This window comes from Haliaeetus albicilla, chromosome 13 (genome assembly GCF_947461875.1).
Source record: "Haliaeetus albicilla chromosome 13, bHalAlb1.1, whole genome shotgun sequence".
In the NCBI taxonomy this organism is placed as follows: Eukaryota; Metazoa; Chordata; class Aves; order Accipitriformes; family Accipitridae; genus Haliaeetus; species Haliaeetus albicilla.
Genome location: NC_091495.1, coordinates 6,452,156 through 6,477,155, shown reverse-complemented (window position 1 = coordinate 6,477,155; position 25,000 = coordinate 6,452,156). Strand labels below are relative to the sequence as shown.

General features: G+C 36.4%; 1 protein-coding gene across 13 annotated transcripts in view; it reads right to left on the bottom strand.

Moving 5' to 3' along the window:
* CDC42BPA (CDC42 binding protein kinase alpha) overlaps window positions 1-25,000 on the bottom strand; it is a 191,035-nt gene that overhangs the window by 81,785 nt on the left and 84,250 nt on the right. The window lies entirely within an intron of this gene.

Sequence of the window (25,000 nt, the reverse complement as noted above, 5' to 3'; positions counted from 1 at the left end):
CTTTTGTACATAAAACTTTTAAATCATGTGAAGAATTTTAGTGAAGTACAAGTGAAAGATACATGCTTATACTGGAGCTGGAAAACAATCTCTAAGTTTTAATATAGAACAAAGGTCAATAAAAACCTACAATAATTAACACATTTTTAAATTTAGAGTCTTTCATCAACATTTTTCTCTCACATCTCAGCTCACTACATACGTCTGTCGTACTTCTGCTGAAATGACCAACAAAGCCATTGTACACACTACTGCAGCTCTGCTTGGCCAAATTCTGCAGCTGTCTCATTCAGGTCATGATACACATGGAAAGCTGTTTCTAAGCAGGCAACATAATAAATACTTCTTATTTTGCAAATTTGACTTTGTCTCATGTTTTACAGATACCTAAGTATACTGAAATACAGATAAAGTGTATGCCCCTAGTACGCAGCTGACTAGGACAAAAGCATCTATGCTCTATAAGTTACCAGAGGAACATTTATTGTTCAACTTGCAAACTAGGTTTACATGTTGAAATTCCTTTTCATTAAAGTACAGTTACAGTTATTAGAAATATCCATTAAACTACATTTTTTAAACATATAGCATTATTACATTCTTATTCTATCCTTACCTATTACATTCAAAAGGTAAATCACAAGTGTATGAATAAAGTACTACGAATACATTCTCAGTGAACAGTCATTTATAAGACATAAGAACAAATCCCCTAAACCAAACAAAAACCAGGTGAAGCCCTGATTTTGCTTCATTCCCCTAACAACTTACAAATGAATGTCATCAATGGCTCTGCAGACAAATTTCAAAATATTCACAAGCTAAGATATTCACATTGCACATGAGAGCAAGGTTTTGTTGTTTGGGTGTTTTTTCTGGTTGTTGGTTTGTTTGGGTTTTTTGTGTTTTTTTGTTTTTTTTAACAAAAACTGAGTTATAAACAACATTTACTGAGAATTTATAATAATGGCAAAAAAATTAGAACCACACCTTGAACAACATTATAGAAGCAATAGTATGAAGGTGTTGCACTGTTATACACTCAGTGGCAATTTATATGGTAACAGCATGCTGTTTCAAAAAGTACTTTCTGAATTTGTGTTACCCAAAGACAAGCAGGCAGTGGCCCATGCTAAAAACAAATTTTAGCCACCTTCCAAATATGCAGAAACATTTACAAAGTAAAAAGCAAACACGACCTAAGAAGTCATACTTTTGCATCTTGCAACTGAGTGTACAGACAATTCTTTGCAAAGAAAATCATAAAAATTAACTGAATCCATTCTCTAAATAATGTTTTTCTACTTGATTTTTGCTGACACTGAACATGCCAAAGAATTGAAACCTCCAGATTGAGACAGTTTTATTTATTTTACATTCACCCACCAAAAACATTCCTTAAACATGTTTCTAAATAAAAACAAACACATGCTATTGAGACCTCCGGAATTATAGCTGCAGTTTAGAACACTTTGCAAAAACATGCACCTAAAATCAAGTTCCTCTTAGAAGCTGGACCTAGTTCAAGCTAAACAAAAACATGAGTCACCCTTGAGGCTCCGTTTATCCATGTTCCATCTTCTAATATATTCCCAAGAGAAATAATAATAATCATCATCATCTTCATCATCATCATACCAACCTCCCCCATTCAATCTCACAAAACAGCAGAAAACATGAAAAATCTCACTCTGTTGGCAACACTGCAAAAACAAACCTGCAAGCAACACCGAAAGCACTCAGAGGAACAAGTATTTCTTGCAAAGCAAAGTTCGTAAGGCTCAGTAATAACTTCATAAGAACAATTTTTATAGTTAAGAAAAAAGAGAGACCAACTTAATGCATACAAATTCTTTTCAGCTCTTGTAACAGAAGGTATGGGTTATGAACAACTGTTCTGAATTCAGCTGAACTACGTTAATAAAAGACAGTTTGAAAGACAAGAATTGCTGGCACCTGCAGAGCAGAGTAGGCTATAAGCAAAGGCAAAGTTAAGAAAATTATGAGCCCCAGAGGGGAACAAGGAAGGGGAGTAATTATTGCCAGTGTAACTGAAGAGTTCAAAGGTGGTGATTATGGGGAAAAATAGTGTGTCATAAACCCCGCATGTCTACTGAGCCTGCAGTTGTTAGATTTCATTAGAATTGAGTTTTGTTCCAGGTTTTTGTTTTGAACGACATTTGGTCACTCTCCTTTAGTGATCAGAACTGATTCTTCTCCTGTGCTAAACAGAGCGTGGTCTTCCCTCTTCACACCCACTCCACCTTTCCTGGCTTATCCTAGTTTCTTCACTGTATAAACTGGTTCCCTCTTCCCATGCTTCCATTTCGGCCACAGCTTTACTCCTGTCTCCTAGATTCACCTCAAAAGTTGAGATGTCCAACGCTCCACGGCCTATCAAACCCAAATCTCCTCCCCTTTTATTTCCTTCTTTCCCTCTCAGCTTCTTCACTCCTAAGTCTTAGTCTCCTGCATGTACACATTTAACTATTCTTTTTTTTCCTCCCATCTCAGATCTCAGCAGTCACTGTTTCCCCACAGTCACTTCCCAGATTCCTTTCCCATTCCCACTGGCTTCCGATTCCTCTAATCCTTACTATCCTCTTTCCTCATGTCTAATTTTTGTTCTGTAGCCCAGGAATCTTCTTTGGCACTAAAAGGAAGAGCACTATCAGCCACAAAGAGTTGTCTCTAATGTCTATTTACCAGCATGTCTCAAAATTGCAGGGCAAGTGCCTTCATTCTTACAGCTCTGAAACAGTGCAAACCTACAGCAGAACAAGATGAAAAGCATTTAGGGACCAAACTCTGCATGTGGTTGTTTGAAACTCATAACAAGTGGCAGATTGAGGGGAAAATTATAACCTGAAAATATCTAGATGGGGGGCAGAAGAATGAAAATACATCCATGACTCAAGGAAGATTCTCTCCTGGATTTCAACAGTGTTTCCATATTGCAGAGCAGAAGAGTTTCCTGCAGGGCTTGTAAGAATTATTTTATTCATTTAAAAATCTATATAGGAAAAATAATGCATGTTTCTTGATATTGTTCCTGGAAAGAGATGACACTTACTGCTTCAGGAAGGAAAATTCTAGACCAGGTAGCTAAAATCTGGCAAAAGTAATGAGCAAATAATGAAAAGTTACACAGTTTAGTGACTAGACCACTGGGCTGAATCTCTGTAGATAAGAGTTACTAGGGGATTGTGGGCAAACCATTTCAACATCAATCAACGATAACACTAGTACTCAGTCAAGCAACTAATATCATCTGGCTAGAAGGCTATGGAGCACTAATAACCCTGTAATTAGTTCACTACAATAAAAGAAAAAGGTCTGCTCACTTGAAATATGAAATAATAATTCAGTTTCAAGAAGCAGAAGCATTTGGAAGCCATTTTATGAACCAGACTTATAGCGGGAACAAGTATTGAATTGGGGGAATTGCTTAGACACCACTGTGCCCTCCAGAGACCCTGAATTCTATCAAGTCCCAGACAGTTCAGCCCTACTCGAGAGCAGCTTCTGTGGAAAGCCTGATGTGCAATGGGCACAGGTTGCCACAGCTAGATCTGGTACAAATCAAGCTAATACAAGTTCTTCAAATGTACTCCACAGTAAATTAAGGGTACACGGGTACTCAGCATACCTAAAGAAATACAAACCTTACTTCTATCAACTTCTTTGTACCTTTGCCACCTGAGGATGTGAACTGAGCAGACTGCTGTTCTGCTTTTTTGTGAGTGAGTGATATACCAGCACCAAAGGAGCTAGAAGTCTGGACTAAATAAACTTCTTTCAACCATCACTCCAACACAGAGTACAGAAGTGACTTCTATTTTTGAGCTGCATTGGCCTTGACTGTAGAAGAAAAATCAGCACTGTACAGCAGCTTGGCTAAAGTGATGCTCTTCGTATTTGTTTTGCAAACTTTCGTTACTTGCTTCTGTTCATCTGGAGAATGCTATAGGAATGAACAGTCTGTGTGATACTGGAAACTTCACTTGCACAGCAAACAGTGGAGGCTTATGAAAAAATTTTGAAAAATCTTTAATGAATCATTTTTCATAATGCTTCTTGGTTTAATTTGGGGAGCTGTTCTTCAGGTTGGCATATTTACTCGGATGACTTCACTCACCTCTCTTTAAACAGTTTACTTTCTTAAGCCTTAATTAAAACCGAAACGTTTTACATACTAGCTGTGTTAATATAAACATTCTGAAATAGGACTACAGCAGATATCTGGATTATTGCCATTCATTTTGATTTCTCTGTTAATAAGCCAGAGTAGAGTTTCATTTGTTCAGTAAGAATCGAGAAAAAGTATTCCCTCTGAGACATGCTAAATCCATAGCACATTCCAACTGTAAAACGAACTAAAAAGATTTTTTTAACACATGTGAATGTTGGGGGTTTTTTTCTCATGGATTCATTTCTGATACTAAACAAAACTTTAGGAATCGTGAGGTCTTGTGTATTGAAATTCGGACTAGACAACCTCCTTAAGTTCTTTCCAATGTGAATTATCTGATCATCTGATGGTTTCAAAGCATACCTGTTCCTGAGGTTCATCTATGTCATTGTCTGAATCATTAAATCAATGTTATTCAGTTATTTGCAAGAGCACATGGAGTTCCTCAGGTCTACAGCACAGGAAGCAGCAGATTCCAGAAGAATCAAATTAATTTTTTCATGGGCAGCCTCATGGAGGCAAGGGACCAAATAAACAGAAGGGAAGATACATCAAAAATAGAATGACATTTAATGCAAGAACTGTAATAGAAAGATTAAGCAGCAGTCATGTCAGACACTACCAAAGATTATGCCAATAGACCAACTCACAGGCCCTCATCTTTAAGTTTATGTGATAAAAACCGTACTAGCATTAAAGAGTTTGTGACCAGTAGGGATCCCTCTTCTTGGTAACTGTACAGTTATGACGCAGAATGTGCTTGCTTTGGCTATTCATTGGTATCATATTTATTCTTTTTTCAAAACAAAAATGATCAGGCAGAAATGGAGGAAAAGCTGAGTCCTTCTCTGTAACTAATATCAACAAAAGGTGGCCAGATGGTGCAAGGGGGCACTCTCAATATGTCCAGTATGTCCTCATTGGAATAAACATTTCAGATGCTAAGGGACTGTCCCTACGTACACAGCTGAGCTCTTAAAAAAGCAGCAGAACTGAAATGACAATAACATTTTTGTGGTTCTAAATTCAACAACTGCAATATGAGCTGAGCCTGAAAAAAGAAATGGACCTGTCTGAAATCAAAGGAGTGATGTGATAGCTAAGCTACCAGTTTATTTTAGCCTACTGGATAAGAAAGGGATAATTTGGAGAACACATTTTTATTTCTAATGTTAACATTAGAAAAGCATAGCAATTAATTAATTTTCCTAAACAGGTCACATGCCCCAAGACATGCTGTCCTTGAATCATAAAGAACAAAGTGGATAGCTTATATTAAACTATTTTTCTGTAATATTGTCACATGAAGAGTGTTTATTTAATGCTACCAATGCAAATTAAAATAACAGCAGATGAGAAAAATAAATTAGTTTCAGGTGTAACTGCTGGCACAGAAAAACTGATCCAGACAACTTATTACTAATTGAGGATTTCACAGCACATTATTTTCTCATTATAGATGCAAGAGGATTCCCCAAAAGTATAAATAAAAAGGTTAAAAACAGACATCAATGATTATAATTATCCACTCTTACAACAAGAAATGTTATCCTTTGCCAGGTTACCTACTCCAAAAAAATATAACCAAGATCTTACTGCCAGAATGCCTGGACTTTTTATTCAAAATTCCTTCAGAACACAGGATTATCCTTAGTCAGCACAGAAGTTTGGCTAACTGTTTATTTCACTCCCTTCTGTTGTTTCAGGCAGACTTTTCTTCCACACTCCTCTTCTCCTCACACAGAAATGCTACATCCATGATAAAAAATGAAGACATTTGGTTTTGGCAGCACTCCAATGAAAGGAAAAATTTGGTGCCTGTGCAGTTTTTATTAAGGTATTCAGTGATGCCATATTGACAGCCCGCTTTAGATATGCAGAGTGAAACAAGCTGGTGAACTTCCATCAAGAATGCTAGTCAATTGATGCCTTTTTTCACAGTCAGACCTATGGACATTGATGTCCAGGAGCTTATTTCTATTTTCCATTACAGTGTACTGGGTTATATCAAAGTCAAAGTTGCCACATTCTGCCAACCACAGTTTATCTGAATTCTAGTGAGCAAAACTAGAAATACACTCCATCTGGCAGAAAGACCGATGTGCACTGAGCCAAATTAGATTTGGACAGTCAGCAGTTATTCTTTAGTAATCCCAAGAAGATAGGCTGCACAAGATAGCAGCATGAGAAAACTGGAATATGTTGTACCTCATTAACCGTGCCTCTTATCAAGACTCTACTGCGCCTTCTCCTAAACAGGCACTCCTCCACTTTTGGGTGGAATCCAAAAAGTGCATATTTCAATTGAATTCAAAATCATTTAAATAACTTTGATCACAACCTTATTATTTACATAGCACCCAAACAGTTGCATCATGTTTGTATATTAAACAAAACCTGCGTCATATAAAGCTGACAAACTAAAGATTGCAACTGAAAAAGAGTAGCCTTGCATATAGTGTTGAAGTCAATAGGAATAGTCAAAGACTAAAAACACTTTAGAATTTAAGCCATAATAAGCAAAGCAACTACATGGAATAAAATAAATGCTATGAACAACCATATTTTAAAATTACAATGAGGAGGTTCAACTTTTTTTTTTTTTTTTATTAAACGGTATTTTAATACTGTAAAACTCCATTGTTTTCTCATTAACTCTTGATAATAAATAATTAAATCTGTGTTGTTCCAGGAACACCCAGTAATTCACCTCTACTAAAAGAATCTCACTACTCTCAGCAGCAGGAGATTCATCTAAATCTCATTAAAGTCAGTGAACAGACTCCCATCAATTATTAGGAAACATCAAACAAACCAAGGCAATAAAGGTTCTAGGTCTGTGATATAGTCATTATTTATTGATCAGCAAGTGCAATTGTATATTTATACTGTTACACATCCCAACTAAGTTTTATTCTTTGTAATATTACGAAACTAAATGAAAGACAACACAGAAATCAAAGTTTCATGTACTAGGTGCAGTACCTGTGCTACATCACATGCAGAATCAGGTATAGAATCCAAACTCACTTTGTTTCAGACTATACATTCTGCCAAAGCGTACTTTTTTAATCCCTAATCCAGATTGAGAGAAATAATTTGTGTCCACTAAAAATAAGGTAATTACATTCCTATTTTACTACAAAGAATTTGCACCACAGACTTGATTTATACAATGCAAAAAAAGACTAAGGCTAATTGTTATCCACATTAAGTGTGGGCAACACAAGAAGTAATGAATTTAAATCCCAATGAAAGATACTTAGATGAGACATCAGAAAACACTTTCACAATAACAACAGTAGGACACTGGAACAAATTGCTTAAGGAAATTTCACCATCTCCATAAATGTATTTTTTTTAAGAACTTGTTAGACAAACATCTGTCAAGAGTGGTTTAGCTATAGTTTGATCTTGCCTTGCAGCAGAAGAAAAGTATTAGCTGACCTGTCCAAGTCCTCTCTCAGTCCTTCTCTCTACAGTCTTTAATTTCTGCCACTCAGACAAATATTCTGGACACAATAACATATTTACTTTATGGTATCCAATGTTCTTTATGAATTTCAAATGCTAATAAAGGAAATAATAACAAACAACGGGGAATGAGTATATCAGCCAACACATATACATCTTAAGTTTGTTCAGGCACTGATACTCATTCCTGAACACTTGAACTGAGTGCAGTTACAGGCTTATAAATATATGCTCCACCACATCGTATTATAATGTCCTAGAATTAATTTACCTCAGAAAAATGTCTCCCTGTGGCCTTTGTGCATACGTATTTGCTTTCAAATAATGGATCTCTCACATATAACAGTTCCAAAACAAGGATAATTATTTTTAAAAGCTGCTTATATCCTTTTCCTTCCCCTCTTTTAAAAAAATAAGGGGTGATTTGAAAAATTCTTTTTGATAAGTGCTTGGCAGCTACATACTCCCTGTAGCTATTGTCTTTCATCTAAAATGCTAATCAACTGACAGAACCAGATATCTATGAAGAAAACCCCCACATCCAGGCTAGGCCCCTCATGCAGTATTTTGAGGAGATGTCAGGGCAAAGTCACTTGTGATGTCTAAGGATTATTTTATTGTCTTGTCAGTTTTACAGACTAAAACCAGGAACACACTGTGTCATTTTATAACCATTTTAAATGTAGTACCTTACAATGCTGATTTACATATGTCATTTTAAACACCTATGAAATAAAAGAGTTGCAGACATTATCAGAAAGACAATTCCTCATGGCAAACAATCATGGACATAATGGAAAGTCTGATATGCCATGCATCCTGAAACTGGTAAAAGTTCAAAGGGGGGGTTAATTGAAATAGTCTGCCTACCAAACATTGAACTGTTAAAAAACAAATGGAAAAAAAAAAAAAAAAAAATGAACTGGCCTCTTACAGTAGAGCAAGAATACAGAAGCTTGTAACTTTCCTTGGAGTTGTCTCAGACCCAAGATATTCATATTAGACTGAAAAACTTGTAGGAACTCAAATATAACATTGGGAATCCATAAAGAACTGAACATTTGAATGTTTAATAATACATTGATCTAGAACAGAATAGCATTGTTGAGTAAAAATTCATGTATAAAAACATGAGAGCCTATTTCTTTTCAGGTCATTTTCATAGTTTCAAATAGCTATTTATGATGGTCTCTCAGGATGCAAAATATTTGAAGCACAAGCATAAAAGTTTTGAAAGATGTACAAGCAAAAGATGGGAGAAACAAAACAGGATTTTTTTTTTTTTTTTGAAACAAAAGCTGATTTGAAAAACAAGTATTTGGTTCGAGAAGTCCAAACGTCAGCATAGGAAATTAGCAAAAATTGCTACTAACTGAATGCAATTTGTAAAGCTCAAGGAGACAACGCTCAGGAAATGAGATAAATATTCTTACACGAAACAAGACAAGTTGTAACATAACTACAGAACGATACTCTACAGCTCTGGAGGTACTATGCCATACATTGATCAAAGTCAGTCCAGAATTATGGTTAATTTGAAAGGACTACTCAAAATCCAACTGGACACGGTGCTTGGCAATCTGTTCTCACTGACCCTGCTCTGAGCAGGAGGATTGGACTAGTTGATCTCAAGAAGTCCCTTCCAACCTCAGTCATCCTGTGATTTTGAAATTATGATTAAAGCTGCCTTTTCAATTTTATTTCAATAATAACTTTCTGGTTATATTGTATCAAAGCTCCCCAAATCTAATTCTGAAATGCCCTAACACAAAGATACTACACATTCAGTTGTAGCAGCATATATAGTTCTGAGTTCTTGTGGCTCAAGACAGAATACGTCTTTAGCCTTAGTATTAATGATGTACCTATCTTTGCACTGGAAATTGCAGTTCATAAACCAAAAATTGGCAAAGTCTCTCTCTCTCAACTCCACAAGGGTATGACAGGCAAAACCACAAAATTGTCTTGATCGTATGTTGACGATTAGGACTAGTGAGGCTTACAAAATTTGTTAAAATGAAAAACTTCCTTTTCCTGCTCTAAAATCTGACAAAGAGAAAGCCCCTATTTATCCCAAAATGCTCATCATTCAAGGTTATTCTTTGACATTGCTGACACTGCTAAGATAATAAATGCTGGCAAGATTGGCCTCAAGCCAGTAGGTTAGAAGACATGAGTAGCCATCCACACCACTGCTCCTTGGCACAGGTTTTCCCTGCCTAAGAAGTCCTGGCTATCAGAGGAGATTCATCTCCTTATAAGAACGGCTTCAGCACACAAGTCTGTGGCTACGGCAGAGCCCAGCGTACAAGTCTCCTCCTTGTGTCTCAGAAGTATGGTAACCACCAGTACCACAGCTCTATTGCCCCAAAGCAGAGTCTGTCTTTCACATACCAATTTCAAGAAGAGTTTACACTTGCTGCCAGATAACGTTAAGGGATCAGCTAGCTGGTTTATTCTACTGAAATATAACTTCACCATATGGTTTGCACCTCACATGAAGAGCCCCAGCTACAGTCATAACTTCCACTAATGTCTCTTGCTTTTCTTAACTGAGGAGTCTATGCTCATCCTGATTCCCTAATTAACAATACTGAAACTCACTGTACAACAATTTTGAACTTAACAAAGGAAAACAAGGCAAGGTTTACAGGAAGACTTTTAGGTGGTAAAATATATATGGAATTTGCTGAAGATGCAAATTAGGCACTATTCTGGCCTGGACTACGTATCTGAACCTCATATTCCAGTCCATGGATTACTTTTCTCACTATGTTTTCCTTAGCTAAATTGTTTGTAAATTTGCAGTAACTATGTGCGTGCTTTTTTATTATTATGAAAGAATATTCTCAGGAATACACAGGTGCTAGAGCAGGTACATCAATATATGCAAAAGAAAAGGATTTACATCAGGACTGTTTGCTTACTGATAGTTCTTCAGAACTCAACTACTTACAGGCAGGAGCATTCAAAACAGGTGTTTAAATTATACCTTTATAAGACTGATTAACTGCCTACACTGAAAATAGAACAGTAACTTGAAATGAAGGAGCCTCTGGGGAAAAAAGTGATGGCAAGGAGTGGATTGCTCACCTAGCAAGCAGCCTACACGAGAGGGGCCCTGAAGAAAAAAAAAAAAACAGTTGAAAACGGACTGTGAACCCCAAGTTTTGCCACGGTGGACTATGTACTATTTGTGAAGGAAGAGGTGAGAACCTTTAGTTTACACAGCATTTAGAAAACAAAACAAAAAAACTGATTTAGTCTCTCTACTTCCATCTGGTGTTGTTCTAGTTTTCTAATAAGCTACAAATACATGCAGTGGAGGACCTGGCTGAGGGCACTCACTATTTTCGCCTCTCTAACCTGCCCAGCTGTCACAATGCTTTTTTTGGATCTGATCATTCTGCTTATAGTTTCACATTCCTCAACAGAAACTCCACACCAACATTCATCAGAAAAAATGGCCATTTGAGTCAACACTTGAGAGAATAATGGCCTTCAAGTTCAAGCCCGAAGTTGCACGAATATTAAGAAACAACACTAAGTACTTGGCAGACAAATAACTATCATAGAAGTGTATTCAAATATCTTGAACATAGTTTGCTCTTTTTTGTGGCAGTCTCTTAGACAATACTTTAAAAAAACTACTAAAAACCAAACTAATTCAAGATGATGGTGGTAAAAACAAGTTTCATTGACCAGCCAACTTCAAATATTAGGTTTATTCACTTAAGATTTCAATGTAATTATAATGGAATACCAAGCAGCTTGTTTCAACTCTGTGAACTTCAGTTGACAGAGCTGTTTCTGGGTTGCTAAACTGTATTCTTTTGTATCATTCTACACTCTTCCTCCAAAAGATAAGAATACAAATATTACCATGACATTTTAAAAAACAATTAAAAAAGACTATATATTTGCCATGTTTTGCCGTGTCAACTTTATTGGACTTCCATTTTGGCTTCTAAGAACTTAAGTAAACAGATTAAGAACTCTACAACCACTACCCTGCAGCATATTCTAAAGATTAAAAAATTAAAGTCTGCTAAGTAAGGCTAATTCATGTCAAAGCTTTTAGATTTCTAATAGTATCATGAGTTACTGGCGGGTAAAGGAGTAGAAAGAGTAAGCTCCTTAAGAATGTTATGTCCATCTGTGAGTGCCATCTGTCAAAGAAATCCTGAAAGAGGCGGCTAACGAGGAATCCAGAATATGCCCAGCTGTTGTACTGTAAATTACTACCTACACTAGAAAACCTTAACACAAACTTCTAGGCAGATAAATGTTTTCTTTCCTTTTGATTCTCATTTTAGATATGCAGTCTCTGCTCTCTGCATTTCAGTACAACCATACATGGTCTCTGAAACAGCTGATTGCATTGAGTATTTCTCAGAGTAAATTAGACAACATAAACTGAGAACTTGATTGGGTTTGACAATGACAGTCAAAAAAACATTTTGCATATTCTTTTTTTTTAAATGCACTGATGATACTAAGAAAGCAATTCACAGAAGAATGTTCTCTCAGAATCTGTCTGGACAATTTAACAAGTTTTAATATATATTCTTATATATGCGTTTGTATGTTTATCTGTGTAAGACACACATATATGTTTTTTAATTATCAGAGGTATTTATAAGTGTCCTGAGCTGACGCAAGCTGTTAGTTGCAAATCACTAGAAAATTTCTGGGACTGATGAAGAAACAAACTAACCTGCTGGGTCCATACTGCAGCCCTCAGCAACTCTTCCCTAGTCCTTTTCTATCTTCCTCTGGGAATAAATACAGATATAAATACACCAAGGATTATGGGAGGTGAGGGAAAGGGAGGCCTGTACAGAAACGAGTTCTGAGATCACTAGATACTTTTCATTTTGCCAAAGGAAGGATATACAGTCTTAATATGAGGTTGATCTTATCCTTCTCCCATCCATGTACTTGATCAGCAATAAAAATCACCATGAAGCTATAAAAATATATTAAAGCGGGGGGAAAAAAAAACCCACCCAGAAGAATGTAGAACATACGTTAAAGATGCATAAAGTGTAAAGGAACAGAGGGCACATTACAAAAGTTTAAATAAATTGTTTCTTGTTCCTCAGTTATGTGGTAAACAGAATAAAGATAAGAAGCAAAGCTGCAAACTAAACCCTGGAGGCTAAAAAAAAATGGTTTACAATGAGGAGAGAACCAGTGCCATCCCAACAGAACAAATATATACATCAAATACTTGCCATAGCTCTTGCAACATGTGAAGAAGCACTGTTATATCCTATATATTTTACTGTTCTTCCCCCAGGCTAGTATGGCTTTCAATTTCACATATTTTTTGAGAGACTGCCCAGCAGGAAGAAGAATGTTTCAGAAAACAACAGTACTATACAGCCATTTTCATGTGCTGCACTGATCCTTTGCTTTCTTCCTCCTTTATCCAATAAAGGTTTACTCAGCAGTTACACAGATACTTGCGATTCCTATTTTTTTAATGGAAGTCAGTGTTGTTAAGAATACCTACCCCCCCCCTCAAAAAAAAGGGGGGGGGAGGCTATTGAAGAACAGACAAAAGCATGGCTTTTCCAAGTATGCCTTCTACTTAACTGTGCCCTAAATTAACAGTATATAGGTTAAATGCTAATAGGAATAATAGGAAAGAAGATCCCTTCCTAGCAAGTAAGTAAAAAGTAGAACAGCAGAGAGCAAAGAACCTACTACTCCTGAAATAATAAAACTAAATTCAGGATAACCTCTCTTGCTTCCCCCCAGCTTGATCATGTTCTTTACTGTATTGCAAATATGGCATTGTATTTATTACCTTTTGGCTATCTGCAAAAAATAAAATGCGCTAATGAATAACCGTGTTGAAGGAATTCTATGCACAAGTTGTTGAAATACAGTAGAAGATATTGCCATTAAATACAAGAAATGCAAAGTGACTAATTTTTAGGTACAGAGAAAAAAGTGTAAGAGCATGTGTGAAAGCACATCTATATATGTGCACAAGGGAAGGAAGAAAAGTTGTGTTTCACTGGAAATTTAGATTATTTCATGTTATCATTCATTCTGTGTCAACCACATGAATAGCTGCTAGTTCAACCTGACCGATGTGGATATAGGCTAAATCAAAGCCTTGCTGGAAGCAGCAAGAAAAAGAACGAGTGCCTTACAGGAGTGTAGACTTGCAAGGCTTTATACTGAAAAGAAAGAAGCAGCAGAGGACTGCATCGTTTCCTGCATGCTATTCCATAGTCAGATGAGGAATCATATCATGACCCTCTCATGAAATTCTCAACCAAGTCCTCTGCAGGGAGGACAGCACACAGGGTGAAAGAACCCACCAGTGGAAGGAGCTGAAGAGGGACATAAACGGCTCTAAATCCATGAGGAAAACAAAAATGAAGAAACATACATATACTCCCTCCTCTGTCATGATGTAGTTGGTTTGGGGGTTGTTTTTTTTCTTTACTCTATCACTCAGGACTCCAAAATAACTTTTTAAAGGGTGAAAAGTAAACATTGTGCCTAGTTGCTCAGCTTCAGAGTCTTGACTGGAAAGGTAGCGCTTGCCTGCTGAAAGACCTCGTGCACTGCACAGCAGCAGCCAGCTCTGGCATGTCTGTCTCACCCCCACAACCGGCCTTCCCCAAACCTGAATAGAAGAGAGGCTGGAAATGAAGTTTTTGAGTCAGAAGTCCTACCACGACAGGTAAAACAAGCTACATCTTACATTATTATTTGGCATTAGCTTTTCAGTTATGCTAAGTTAATTCAACGTGAAAAATGCACAGGTTTGTTTCTGACTATGTCCAGAGGGATTGTGAGGTAGAAGACTCCTCAGAAGTCTCCTGTGCCCACCTGAAAAACAGTTTTACTACTTCTTGAAAGATTCCCCCCCGCCCCCGCTCTTATTTTGCTATTTTGAGAGAGTAGGGTGCTTTCCTTTTTGACACTAAAATTACATTCAAAGTAACAGATTTCTGGCCTATATAACGAGGTCTGGGATTTTCATTTTAACTCCTTACACTTAGGGGTTCTTCTACCCTGTCTACTTTTCAGCCTGCAGATGATTTGGGTAAGACTTTTGTAAGAGACTGAGGCTATGATCCTTCATCTGACCATGGGATACCAAGCAAGACAGCATACAGTCTGGGGATTTCTTCTCAGAAAGACAAGCTCATTGACCCTTCTTTGCTGTACAGCACAAACATGTATGGAGGCAGAATGGAAAAGGGCAGAGAACAGTGAACAGAAGGATGTGACCCATGTGAGGCTGTGCTTCAAATTCCTTGCCTGACTGTTGATTATTTCAGTAACAGCCACTTTTATGAATATTTTTTCTATTGTGCTTTTTCACATTCAATGTTCATACAAAAGTCATTAACTGCAGAAGGAAGGAATTTGTCAAAGAGAATTTTTGAGTCTTTAAAATGCTGAAAAGCAGCACCCGGTGCAGACAGCTGAAGGGGAAGGTGGTAAGAGTCAGGCTGTATCTCAGGTAAGAGTTAAGTTTGCTGAAACACCCGGGTGAACCAGAAGGCTGCATCTCAGTGAAAACTATGGAAAGTGATTCAAGCTTTGACATTCTTAGATCCTTTGACAGAATACAACAGAATTCATATTGAGAAGTTACAATGAGAAAAGATATAGTAGGAAACTACGCACTTCATAGCACTGCTAATTTTTTTCCATTAGAGATTAAGATATGGTGGATTTGATATGCCTGAATTACGAATGTTGTATTAAAGACAGATTCAAATAAGGAAGTGCAGCTACTGAGTGAGAGCTGGGGTTGATTTCACGTTTTTAAAAGAAAGCCAGAGAATACTAACTTTGAACAAACAGTTATTTAGGAATATTTAAAAGTACAACTCCCCCACCCTCAGAAGTCACTCGGTTTTCCTCCCCTTCTTGTCTCCCTCACTCCCATGCTTGTTTTCTGTCTAGTATCCTCCTCCATTTAAATAGCTGCTCACTTGGAGGATCAAAGTTGCTATTTTCAGCCACTTAACCTACAGGTAATCTCATTGTTGCTTGCCTGTTTAAGCAGAATTACTTGTCTGCTGTGCACCTAATGGCCAACAAGGAGACTGACAGTAAGTCCTTGGCTATATGTAATGTCACAAAAGGTGCATTTCAGAACTCATATAACGAGCAGTTTCAGCTAGTTTTGATGCTCATTTTCATAGATTTGATCAATATCTGAATTTATGTGACTTGAATAATGTCTGTATTAACCATTATTGTCTGGCTGAGACTCAATCATTGCTTTCCTCTCCCTCAGAACCAAACAGAAAAGCAAATTTTTTTAGAGCAGGGAACAGCAGTTCGGAACTTAAACTAGCAAGTAGACCAGTTCTATCTAGAAATGATTTATTAATGTGATACATAAGCAGAGTTAATAAAAAACTTTCCTTGGACATGTGTTATAACTGATCTGCTTCAGGAAAAGTCTGAGTAAAAAACAAAGTAAAATTTTTACTCAATTTTATTCAGAAGTGTGGAATCAAAGATCACTCCTGATTGATGCCTGTGCCTCACCTCCAACCAGGAAAGACTTTTCTGAACTCATCACCAAGCAAATGGCTCCCAGAAGGGTGTTTATTTTAAAAAATGGAAAAGTTTTTCCACAGTTCTTGACATTATCAATACCATTACCAAAGTATCCTGAGAAAACAATGCTTCATAAGTAAGCAAAGTTACCTACATGCCTAACACTATTTTTTTTTTCACAGATGCAAAGAAAAAAAACTATTCTGTTTTGAAGCATCAGAAAGAAATGGATGGTGTTTAAATATTGAATTTTTAGTACTCAACTTGAGACTACCTGTTCTAAATAGATCATAGATTCATATCATAGAATACCAGGTTGGAAGGGACCTCAAGGATCATCTGGTCCAACCTTTCTTGGCAAAAGCACAGTCTAGACAAGATGGCCCACTACCCTGTCCAGCCAACAGACAAACAACTCAATACTCGGTTCCTTTAACAAATAAGAACATTCCTTAAAATGTCTATGTAAATTGTCTTCTTTCTTCTCATGGATCTGGAGCTGGGGAGTATACAAACTATACAATAGTGGGAAAGTACTGCCTAACTTACATTTCTTTAACGTAACAAATAAAACAAAACACCAGCATTGAGATTTGAATGTCATTAAATACATATGCACTGATGTAAAATCATGGTTCAAAAAAGATCAATTAGACTAGAAGTTTACAAAAAAGCCTCTGCCACTCTCCTGAAAATTGCATCTACTGAGGTTGAATTTAAGTCAATTGTTGTATTGACGTGATATCCTCCACTCTGGCACCAGGTGAATCGGCTGGCCTGCAACACCAGACTGGGCAAGTAATTCAGCTATCTGCTTCAAGATATACTTTTCATAAAAAAAGTCACACGTACCTTGCTAGGTAAGTTCTGAGAATTTGGGGGCTTTTTTTCCTAAATTTCAGTTGTGTTAGTATTTTAAACACTTTTTTGCAAGACCATAAAAAATTATAATGATAAAAGACAACCATCAATTATTGATACTTTTATAAAGTATACAATACTGAGAGAAGATCAGTTACTAACAATAACAAAAGATTTACCAGTTGAATTCTGAGCTAATCATGTTTTTCCTCTTAGCTAGACCCAATTTTCCAGTTTCCTGTTATCTGTCTACATTCAGCTTTCAAGCTCCCTAATAAAGCCTATTGAACGGACCAGCTCTAACCTCCTGTGAAGTAGCACACAGCAGATAAGCTATTGAGAGTTCTGCTTAATATATTACGCAAATGTAATTACAAATCTCAATAAGATTATTACTGATGCTATTTGAATGTTGCACAAACTAGTATCACACCATCAGACACTTTCAGCCAAGAATTCTCATTACCATAAAATACAAATGAAGTTGAAGCCTGAAGTATGAATCCCACACAAACATGTGTATTTCAACTATTTCACACACTAGCTGCATTTTTACCTTAAAAGTACATTTTGTCTTCAGTAACTGCTGCACTGTGTTCAAGCAGACCAGTTATAGAGAATTTCAATCATAACAGAACCCAAGAACTATATCAGGATTGTGTCAAAATTTCTAACAGGATACCAGAAGCTTCTTCATCCCAGTTCAAGATATTCTCTGTTTTCATGTGGCAACAGGAATTTCCTGATTTTTCAGAACAACTCTATTATTTCATCACTCTCTCTAGAACAAAGGGATTGGAAGATTTTTGATGCTGCTAATATTCTATACACATGTTACATTGCACCAGTCTGGTACTAGGGAATTGGGAAGTAATAATACAGCCAACACATATTTGTGAAATGCTTATTGATCTGAATCGCACAAGCACAGTCAAAACATTATACAACACTTTCTAACCCACAGAAATCAGTACCTGCAACAGGAAGACACACACTCAAGGTTAAAGTGAAAATCTGTTTTTTACATGATATTGTCCAAAATGTTACAGCTTTCATGTTAGTTTCATCAAGATACTGTAAGATACACACATTCAGTTAGCATAAACCGGGAGGAAGACAGACACAAATACATCAAGACAGGCAACAGTTTTGGCAGGCAGCAACACAGAAAGATTATGGCAACACATTCAAAAGGTAAATAGGGAAATCGGCAAGCTGTCTTGCATTAATGTAGATACTGGCAGCATACAGAAGTTACTAACTGATTTAAAAATTATGGGACAGAAATTTTGGGCGTTGGTATATTCATAGAAAAAGCAGGAAAATAACTGAACAAGCAAACCTGGATAACAGAACTCTTATCTCCCCAGGGAAACTGCACCGAGCAGCTTCTATGTTTGTTCATGTTTCTAATGGAGCTGGTATAATTGTTGATGACACTTTGGGTTTTTTTAAGTTTATTTTAGGCATGTCAAGGTCAGACATCATCCTTTATTAGAAATCAGTTTTCCTTAATTGGAATTAAATCTGTGAGAGGGGATGCAAAGGTCTAATTTGAAGACAGATACCGCAACACAAAAATACTGCATTTCTTGCCCATGACATCCTCAGAACCCTTCTGATTTTTTAATAAGGGACAAGTTAATCAAATGGGAATCGGATGTTTTACATTTCAGCATTCACAACTCTTCTAAGCACTTGACTGTCAAAAGCAATCATGACATTAGTAATACAGAATCTCTTATTTTCCAGGAACTATGGTTTAAAGCAACAAGGTAAGCAAAGACTGAATCAATGTTTATGAAAGAGTTGTAACTTGACAATATTTTCTTTTTTGGGTACACTGGACAAAAGCCATCACTGTAAATCATGCCTTTGTTATTTAATTTCCTGCACCTTTGGAGGTTTTACATTCTTAAAAAGGAATACCAGCTTTGTGATGCAAGCGAGTAGAAAGAGAGTGTTATTTGGAGCTATTGCAATTAATCAGGCAGAAAACACGTACACTATACTAACATTATACAACTTTCACTTCCCTAAACAAAATGAGTAATATTTAGAATGATTATGAGGAATACCATGTTAGACCATGCAAACACCGGGAGCAAAATCTGAATTCCTTTGCATGCGCAATTCATCAGGATCAGGTAATTTTTGTCACAGTATTGTGAATTGAGACAAAATCCCACATGAAAATGTTTTAATAGGTTTTTTTTCACACGAGAAAGAGTGCCACTGAAAAAAACAAATGACAGCACTAGTAAAGATATTGGCAAGGAACTGGCTAAAAAAGAGATGACAGTGCTGAAAGAGCAAACAAAATCAGAGAAAGATTATTAATGGTAATCCTCCAGGGTCAGTTTTGAAACTGATTTAACATTTTAGTTAATAACCTTGGCACAAAAATAAATGCATGCTAATAAAAATCTGTAGATAATCACAAAACTGGAAAGCAGAAGTAACAGCAGGAAGACTGGAATATCAGACATAAAGAAATGGCTAAACTAAAGACTATAATAACAGAAATCGCATTTAATTTAATAGTGTAAAATGTAAATATCTGCCTATTGAGTGTAACAGCAGAAACTTCACCTACACGCTAAGAGCTTATCAACTGTACACAACAGAGGGGGAACTGGGTACACCAAATAATTATACCTGCATGTACTCTTTCAGTGTGATGGAATCATGGCTCTTGGTTTTGTGGGGAGAAATATTCTAGCAGAGAGAAAAATACTGCATCTAGAACACAAGTTCTTTCTAAAATGTCATCTGGAATGTGATTTACAATACTTGTCATTAAAGTTTCGGGAAGTTGAAAGTTGTCTTGACAACTTTAAGAGTGAACGACAACTTGAAGAATGACCACACTCAAAACCGGCATGAAACACTACTTCAAAAATTGTGATCTGTAAAAGAAATCCCTAAAATTTCAACTTACACATAAGAAACTTCAATCAGGCTACTAAACATGTGCCAAATAACTGTAGCACCAGTAGTATGAAACAAACCAAAACAAAGCAGTCATTGTGGTACAGAAGTTTAGTTCTTTTTCATCACTACTGAACTCTTTAGAGCTAGACCGACATGTAAATAAAGAAACATTATATTTTTCTAACTCTTCTTTCTATTTTGCAACACTTTCTACATGATCAAAACCAGGTCTTTGAAATAGAGCACATGTGGATTTCTTATCTTGCTTTATCTATTGCAGTCCCCAAACCTACTAGCCTTTTTGGAAGTATTCTGCTTACTCTCAACTGTAGCTTGGCTGTTACTACACCTACAAGGTCAGAGAAAAAATTAACCTGGACTGAAACTCCATAGCTCTATTGCTCTGCCATAAAAATGAAAATATGTCCACCATATGAAATTACATATGTGCTTATTTCTCACTATACTTGTACTCCACTTTCTTCATATATTAAGGATATAATTAGCCATCTTCAGAGCGAGCGTGTAAAACTCCCATACACCTCAATGGGATGTCATCTGATACCTAGCTGACCATATTCACCAGTTCATTGTCAAGAATCACGATCAATTTCAAGCTCTTGCTTCTTTGGTTTTCATAAAGCTCTCCTGGCTTCTACTTATCACTCTGTTGTCTGTTTGGCCCTTTGTAAAATTACCTCTTTTCAGTCACTAAGACAGCCCTTTACATGCTTAGCATGCAGCTGCAGACTGTAGAAAGATTTTGGTGTACCAGATTGGTCAGTATAGAAGTAGTTCTGGTAACAATTTATCTTTTGCTAAGCAAAAATACTGCAGCACATAGACAAGTAAGCATATTAAAAATAAGTGTGCTTGTTGAAACATAACATACCAATATATTTACATGTAAAATTAGCAATAGTCTGTGATATCTCTGGCATCTGAAGAATATTGTAAGAATATGCTTTTTCTAGAAGATCACTGCACGAGAGATCAAAAGTGCACTTTCATACTTTTACACAGGAATATTTTGTAGTTTTGTAAAGCAGCTCTTCAGAAAAAACAATAGTTTTGTTTAATAGATAGACCCCTATCATGTTTAAATCACAGGAAAAAGATAATAGTTAGAGGGAAAGAATATGAAAATAATACATTCATCATTCTTACAAAACAGAAATTAAGGAAAAGAATAAAAATGTATCCTAAAGACTCTTATCCCATAAACCATTCAGAATGTGTTCAGGTAGGTTCAACCTTTAAGACAATCTTTATTCCAACGAAAAGTGAAGGAAACATGCAGGAATAAGGTAGACCAAACTTGAAGCACATGTCTGCAGTTCTTCTACTATGCCATATAATAACAGACATAAGACATAAATAGTTTGATATGTGTTTTTTGTATTCATTGTTGTTAGAAAACAAAACCAAAACATATAGACAAGCATGATCCAGATATAATAAGCACTGTAACATCTGCCTAAAACTTCTGACAGCAACAGACTAAGGAAGGAACTGTAGCCACAGGCTACAAAGGAAGAAATGCATTTGGTCTAAATGCATCCCAGTATCTCCAGTACCTGCAGTAGCTTGGCAGAAAAATATCTCAGAGCTTTAAAAATAATAAGAAACATAAAGAGTGCACTGTTTGCTCAAACACACTAAAATCACACTTATTAAGAATAAAGAATAGTTATTGAAAAAGTCTTTGTATTCGAGTTGCGTAATATACTTTTTTCTTTTAACATAAAGCATAAAGCACAATGCTTGCTTAAAAATAAATACAGAATTTTTAATACCTCAAATAGGAAATTAAGGCCTGAATTTTCAGCCCTTGAACTTAACCAGAACCCTGAAAGAGCTGTACTTGCATAAAAGTAAATTCCTTTCTGTGCTAAAAGTTCACTTTCCTATATGAGGAAGACATAACTTTGCTCCCGTTACACCAGATCAGATTTTAGCCCCTCCTCCCCTTCTTTCTTCTCTTTTAGCCAGTATTTTCTCTTTTGTACTTTTCTAATGCCCTTTTCCTGGACTTTACACGCTATATCTGATTTAAAATTACTGAGTTACAGTGGCAGTAATATCACTGCTTCCTGCTGCACAAGGAAATGCTAAAGGCTGCCCCGCAATAGCTAATAAAGAAAAACTGAACAGCATAAACATCACAGCACCTGAGTCAATAAAGATTTTAATACAACTTTTCAGATAAAGCTCCACAAGGTCTTGCTTCCCTGACCCCAGCCACGAAGCCTTCCATAACTGAACCAAGTGTGACCTTATGCAAGCATCTGCTTTGTAAGCAGTATTCTAATTTGCAGGATGTTAAATGACCTATTTTTTCTCATGTAAGAAGTTAAAACCTAGTAATATTTTGCTGTTATTAAAAAGGAACATGAGGTAGGCTCTTCTAACAGTACAACAGCTCTTCTGGAAATGTAACAGGGAAATGCTTACTGTAGAACAGCTTCAATGCAGACAAGGTTATTTGGACTGATACTTCCTTAACTGCCCTTTCAGTAACCAGATTCTTACACCAGTATCTTGCAAGGATATCTTAATTTACTACAAAGAAAAGGAAGTATTACATTTAGTGGTTGGGGCAACAGCAATTTAATTCAGAAATTCAAACACCATATTTCTACTTGCCATATCTGAAAGTTCAGATAGTGAAGACATTCTCAATCCAAATATATCAAATACTCACTGGGAAGAATGCTCTAGCAAGAAACTAGATAAAAGACAATGGTTTAAAACACTTCTTATAATGTATTCAAGCATCCCAATGTTATGATTTTATACTAGCACTGCAGGAATATCAAACAATAAAGCCAAGTTATTATTACTTATTTATACAATGACAAATCTACAATGACACTCAAATTCAGATGATAACCAATTTGTCCTGTGCAGCTTCTAATCTGATCTAGTCTAATCTAATAACATAAAGCCAACTGTATTTCAAATAAAAAGAAAGAAGCAAAGGGCCCGTAACTGTAAATAAAATAAAGGCATTCTAAGGAGGAACTTGGGGAACACATAGGGTATTAATAAATGAAAATTTGAGACACTATGGAGGTAGTTATGAAATAAATACTGTGTTCACAAAGAGATAATGAAATGGAAAGTCTGTAGAAGAAAAAACGTGAGGCAGTTAGTCTCGTTCTAATATAACAAAAAAATTGAGACTAACGAAGACTCCGTCACACAACTGCCATCCTCATTTCTGCCTGCATTGTTCTGAACTTTACAAACGAGAACAAAATCACTCAAAGTGTTAATTAGCAACTCTATCCTCAGCCACCAAACAATGAGCTAATTACACCCTCAGAACCACAGCCACCAGGACTAAAAATTCAAAAATAAGGAAAATGTTTTTGTCCTACTTTCCTGATGTTGATTTTGGATATAAAAAAAGTAGTAGGAGAAAATATTTCCAGGTCTGAAATAATCAGAAAAGAATGAGTGTAAAATTATAGCTTAACTCACATAAAAACAGCTTTCAAATGGGAATGTTTTGTCTTCAAAAATTTATTAAGTTAAAAAGTTATTAAAGTTATTTCTGAGGGTATTATGGCTAACTACATTTAAGATACCCCATCTCCAACTGCTTCTTATGTCCCTTTTTCTGAAAACACCTCCAACTTCATAAGGCACTGAAACAGACCTCATATTAGAGCTACGACAGTTCTAACGTGGACTTTTTTTTCTGCAAACACCATAGAAGTCAAATGAATCTTTATGCTAGTGGCAGCAGTATGCCTTGGAAAGTTCCATCACATTTAGCATCCACTGACCCTTGCTATAAACATTATTACTTGGAAGGCAAGCCCAGGGTTGTTTTTTTTTTTTATATAAGATTTTTGGCATTAAGAATTTTCCCATTAAGGCACAAGGTTAAAAAGGACCCTTTTCAATCAAACTTTATTTCTTGTCTGTCTCTCTCATTTTCACTTTTAGGATGGTTTACACACTTCTGTTTTATGACAACCACATCCAGTTCCTACCTAAACAGGATTACATACCATCTGACAGAGTGCTCACATCCATCTGCCTTTCAAGCAACAGCGCCCAGAAAATACACCAATCTACATAAAAAAGAAAAAAAATCTTCATCTACACATTCCTCCTTTTCATATGAGCCTTCTTTCTAATAAAGGTGTAATTGTCCTAGCTAAAGGTCTGGTGGGGACTCACCAGAAAGATGGAGGGGTGCGTTCCTTGCCTTGCTAGCCTTCCTCAACTGACAATAATTAAGAATTTCCTTCCTTTGGAGGTAGGTATAAGACATGAAAGGGGAAGGGTTTATTTCTAAGGGTATTATGGCTAACTACATTTAAGATACCCCAACTGCTTCTTGTGTCCCTTTTTCTTTAAAATCATAGAGTTGAATAAATCACCAGATATTTCAAGTACCACTCAATGGATGTAGGGAAAAAACAGGCACAATGTGATGAACATAGATTTTATTGGAAAGACCAGCTTAAAGATATTTCCTCCTATTCTCCATCAAACAGATTGGAGAATTGATCCAGGTTAGCTAAAATGTAAAGTTACTTTTAACCTGGACTGGTGTCCTCATTCAATTCACTGCACAGCCCCACAAACTTTTGTTTCAGCACAGCAGAAGGGATGTTTGGACCTTGAGTCTTAGGGAAGAGAGGAACAATGGGAGAAAAAAGGCCGAAGGATACATCTGTAAAAGCACCTCTGCTGAAAGGACTACTCAAGGCTACTATCGCTTAAGGCACTAGACTTCAGGTTTCTAAATTCCTTCTGCTTGAATAACACAGAATATAGGTCTATGCTAGCTCATTCACCCACTACACAGCTTTCACTTAAATTAACACTCCCACTAGACACAATACTGCAAGAAACCATTTGCCTTCTACATGATAGCACAGACAGTATGATCCGCTAGCTCTTGGCACTCCAAGCATATATGGGTCTTTTATTTCAAAATACTTCTAGGTCATCACAGACTCTTTCAGA